Raw genomic sequence first — 4,929 nt, forward strand, 5'->3', positions numbered from 1 at the left:
TTATTCGAAAGAAATACAACGCTGTCGCAATTATATTTTTCTACTGGGTTATGTTACTTTACCGCGCGATATTCCCACAGACACGGGACACCGGACTTCGTTTCCAAAACAGGATTCGCAGTTACGGTATCAAATTCCCCGTAGACGAGCACAATAATACTGTGACCGGACGATGGGTCTTGAGAGTTCGGGAGTTATGTTGTTTAGGTAGTTTTCCTACCTTTAACACGGTCGCCAGTCCGTTTCTCTACATCACGGACAAGATCTCTGGATCCCCAGAATGAGAACCCCTTCTACAGATGAGTACCGCTGCTGCGTAGTCTACCTGGTCCACAGACAAGACCTCTGGATCCCCAGGATGAGAACCCCTGTTACAGATGAGTACCGCTACTGCATAGCCTACCTTGTACACAGACAAGACCTTTGGATCCCCAGGATGAGAACTCCTTCTACAGATGAGCACCCTGCTTCACTGCTCGCGGCTACTGCGTAGTTTCCTTTGTCCGAGACAAAGGCACAAGATGACGTCATCTAACTGTCACCTTTGTTCGTTGTATGCAATGACGCAACACTCGCGTCACACACTTTGTTAATAATTAATCGTATTAATTATTGTTTCAGGATCCACCAGGATGTGGCGGCTTCCAGTCTATGCGTCAGGGCCTGTCCAGGATTCACCGAAGACGTCACCACGCACAGGATTTCGTTTATGGATAAATGAACGAGCACTCGATTTTATATTATAAATATAAAATATTTATTTAAAATTAATATAAAATAAATCTCTCCCGTCACATCCAAAACAAAATAAAATATACTCGCACAAATAAAATAAATATTCTTTGTTGAATTGCACGACTTGACTCGTGCTTGTTTCCGCGTCGGTGGTCGCGAGAGCAAGAGCCTCGATCCCTCTCTCGGCTCTCCCTATATAGCCGAGCTCTCACTCCGCATGATGGAGAGCTTCTTGCGCCTGCGCCTCCTACAATCACGCATACGCGTCTTAAACTCTAAATACATATCGTTTGCGCTTATTATATCTAATCGATTACAGTTTAATAAACGCTTAAATTTACCGCAATTAATAATAATTAATAATTAAATAAAAACTAAATATAATATGTTTATCTTCGCAATGGTAAGTACCATTGGTAAGATTGAATGTCGGTAAACTTACCGACTGTACTCGGTAAGTCGGTAAGTTCTTTATTGTTCACTTTACAGTCGGTGACTTATCGTCCGTCGGTAAGTTGTCAGGCTCGACGTGTAAAGTCTTTTTTCCTCGGGTCGGTTAGTTACCGACCGTCAGCTGTCGGTAACTATTTATCTCCTGTCACTTAGTTACCTCAGAAGAAGTCGGCAGCGGCTGACCTCTTTCCCTGGTCCCGGATCTGGCCTTTCGGGACCCCTTCAGCCGTCTTCTCCTCTGTAGACGGGCTTGGCGGCTGTTTGGCTGGCTCTTTGCTGGCTCCGGCTGTCACCATCCTTTCCACCCGGACCTGCGGTTGCAAGGTTAGGGTAATGTAATGAGAGAATACGAGTACACAACGACGCGTGCCGGTCCCAATTTTCTTTCCTGCCTCGCGTTTACACGCGAGACTAGGAGAACTTCGTGGACTCGGACACGCGGTCGGCTCGCGCGATTCGCCCTGGTAAGGGGGCTTCGCTAGAATCTCTCCGCGTACCGCTGGACGACGCGCGCGCGCTGGCGCACCGAGAGATCGAGAGTGCGAGAGTGCCGAGAGCAGGGTGTGTGTGATTAAAGAGAGAGAAAAAAAATAGCGAGAGACAGCGCTACTAAAATATATCGTGGAGACAACGACCCTCCGCCGCAGGCACAGGCAACGGGTGTCGTTCCTCCTTCGCGCTCGTCATCATCCCTTTCTCCACATCTCTCTCGTCACATACGAAAAACTCTCCCCTCACAGTCCTTCACACCTCTTTCGAGGACAGTCTCTGGGCGCGCGCGAGCGCTCGCTATCCTTGCACGCTTGTGCGCTCTCTCTTTCTCCTCGGTGTCATTTCAAACGACGCCCAGGGCGTGCGCTGGCCGTTCGTACGGCGGCACACAGCACCTCGGGCGAACGTCCAACGATCGCTCGTACGCCATTGTAAGCGCGCACAGGGCACAGGCGATGCGCGCAAGTCTGGGCGCGCCGCGGCCGTGCGCGCTTCGGGAGCGCAAGCAGTTTCGGGGTACTAAAACGACCCTCAGCCAGGCGTGGTCCGGGAATTGTATCCGTGGACCGCAATGTGCATTCGAATTGTCAATGTTCATGTGACCTGCAGTTCACAAATTGACGCGCAATTAGCTGCTTTCTTCATCGACCCACGAGCCAAGTGATCCACCGTTCAGGGTAATCGTTCAAAATTTTTGCGTTCGCGAAGAAACGCTTTTCGCTCAACCATCGTGGTCTCCCCTCTCGAAGAGAGAGGGTGAGATAAAAATCGTGGCCCTTCGATCAGTCTGGCCGCGCGCGTCCGAGCGCGCGCGGACCGCCGCCTCCCGTCTAAGGAGAGGCTACGGCACAAAAGTGTGGTTGTTGCTTCAATCGGAGCGTCTCTCCCTAAGTGGAAGAGCCGGGGCGGAAGCTCTTTGAAGAGACCGTCGGACGGATTCGTAAGATCCGTCCTCTCGCCCGGCTCCGCGCGCGGTCGCAACGCTGTTTCGCACGCCGACCGCTGCCCCGGGCGCCGCGAACGGCACCGGGGGAGGGCGCGTTGACGAACGCTACTGACACACGCGCGCAGCACGGGCGTAGGTCACCACCGATTCGCGCTCAACGCCGAATCGACGCTCTGCGAGTGGCAAGAGCGTGATCGCGAAGCGTCTCGCTCCGAGTCGCAACGTATTTTTTTCGAAGTTTTTCACAAAAGGCAACGAACGCGCGTATCGCGGCTCGCGCGTTGAGCGCGAGCGGAACGCGACGCCGTCGCGGAGAGAGGTCTCGGACACGCTCTCGGGGGTTCGTCAGAGACGCGGCGGCGTCCATATAACAACCTTTTAATCCGTCATTTCCGCAATAGCTTTCTTCTCTGAGCCATCTCTTCTCTGTCCATTCAGTCGCCGACTGCTGCGAGCGCGCGTCTCTCTCTGTATAAGAGTGGACTCTCGACGCAGAGCAGGACCTCCGGAACGTTAATGATCCTTCCGCAGGTTCACCTACGGAAACCTTGTTACGACTTTTACTTCCTCTAAATGATCAAGTTTGGTCATCTTCCCGGCAACATCGGCAATGCCGAGACATTGCCGCGCACCAGTCCGAAGACCTCACTAAATCATTCAATCGGTAGTAGCGACGGGCGGTGTGTACAAAGGGCAGGGACGTAATCAACGCGAGCTTATGACTCGCGCTTACTGGGAATTCCTCGTTCATGGGGAACAATTGCAAGCCCCAATCCCTAGCACGAAGGAGGTTCAGCGGGTTACCCGGGCCTTTCGGCCAGGGAACACACGCTGATTCCTTCAGTGTAGCGCGCGTGCGGCCCAGAACATCTAAGAGCATCACAGACCTGTTATTGTTCAATCTCGTGCGGCTAGAAGCCGCCTGTACCTCTAAAAAGATTTGTTTGTACGTTGGTAGTAAAAACCCGCCAGCCGAAGCCGGGGGCCCTCGCGATACCATAAGGTACGCCTATTTAGCAGGCTAGAGTCTCGTTCGTTATCGGAATTAACCAGACAAATCGCTCCACCAATTAAGAACGGCCATGTACCACCACCCACCGAATCAAGAAAGAGCTATCAATCTGTCAATCCTTCCGGTGTCTGGGCCTGGTGAGGTTTCCGGTGTTGAGTCAAATTAAGCCGCAGGCTTCACTCCTGGTAGTGCCCTTCCGTCAATTCCTTTAAGTTTCAGCTTTGCAACCATACTTCCCCCGGAACCCGAAAGCTTTGGTTTCCCGGTAGCTGCCCGCCGAGTCATCGGAGGAACTTCAACGGATCGCTAGCTGGCATCGTTTATGGTTAAAACTAGGGCGGTATCTGATCGCCTTCGAAACTCTAACTTTCGTTCTTGATTAATGAAAACATTTTTGGCAAATGCTTTCGCTTCTGTCCGTCTTGCGACGATCCAAGAATTTCACCTCTAACGTCGCAATACGAATGCCCCCATCTGTCCCTATTAATCATTACCTCGGGGTTCCGAAAACCAACAAAATAGAACCGAGGTCCTATTCCATTATTCCATGCACGCAGTATTCAGGCGAAGGTAGCCTGCTTTAAGCACTCTAATTTGTTCAAAGTAAACGTACCGACTCGACACTCAGTAAAGAGCACCACGACGGGATATTAGTTGGCCGCCCCTCGCGAGGCTAAGCCCACCGGTAGGACGTCCCACATCACGCCAGTTAAACACCGCGAGCGGTGAACCGACGGTGTGCGACACAGATTCAACTACAAGCTTTTTAACCGCAACAACTTTAATATACGCTATTGGAGCTGGAATTACCACGGCTGCTGGCACCAGACTTGTCCTCCAATGGATCCTTGTTAAAGGATTTAAAGTGTACTCATTCCGATTACGGGGCCTCGGATGAGTCCCGTATCGTTATTTTTCGTCACTACCTCCCCGTGCCGGGAGTGGGTAATTTGCGCGCCTGCTGCCTTCCTTGGATGTGGTAGCCATTTCTCAGGCTCCCTCTCCGGAATCGAACCCTGATTCCCCGTTACCCGTTACAACCATGGTAGGCGCAGAACCTACCATGGACAGTTGATAAGGCAGACATTTGAAAGATGCGTCGCCGGTGCTAGGACCGTCAGCACAAAGTTATTCAGAGTCACCAAAATAAACGGTGGACGAACGGCGAGCCGCCCGCCACCGATTGGTTTTGGTCTAATAAAAGCGTCCCTTCCATCACTGGTCGGGACTCTGTTTTGCATGTATTAGCTCTAGAATTACCACAGTTATCCAAGTAAATGTGGGTACAATC

General features: G+C 51.6%; 2 non-coding genes across 2 annotated transcripts in view; both read right to left on the reverse strand.

The window, feature by feature from the left end:
• Positions 1–2,205: 2,205 nt before the first annotated feature.
• LOC145945745 (5.8S ribosomal RNA) lies at positions 2,206–2,360 on the reverse strand. The gene has a single exon (XR_014426912.1). It is a non-coding gene; the product is annotated as a 5.8S ribosomal RNA (ribosomal RNA).
• A 780-nt stretch (positions 2,361–3,140) lies between these two features.
• The window catches only part of LOC145945750 (small subunit ribosomal RNA), a 1,910-nt gene continuing 121 nt past the window's right edge, over positions 3,141–4,929 (reverse strand). Inside the window, exon 1 of the ribosomal RNA XR_014426917.1 lies at positions 3,141–4,929. This exon is cut by the window's right edge and continues 121 nt beyond it. This is a non-coding gene — a ribosomal RNA (small subunit ribosomal RNA).

The sequence above is a fragment of the Prenolepis imparis genome, unplaced genomic scaffold (assembly GCF_030444845.1).
Source record: "Prenolepis imparis isolate NDT839.2.m4 unplaced genomic scaffold, iyPreImpa1.0 SCAF_14, whole genome shotgun sequence".
Lineage (NCBI taxonomy): Eukaryota > Metazoa > Arthropoda > Insecta > Hymenoptera > Formicidae > Prenolepis > Prenolepis imparis.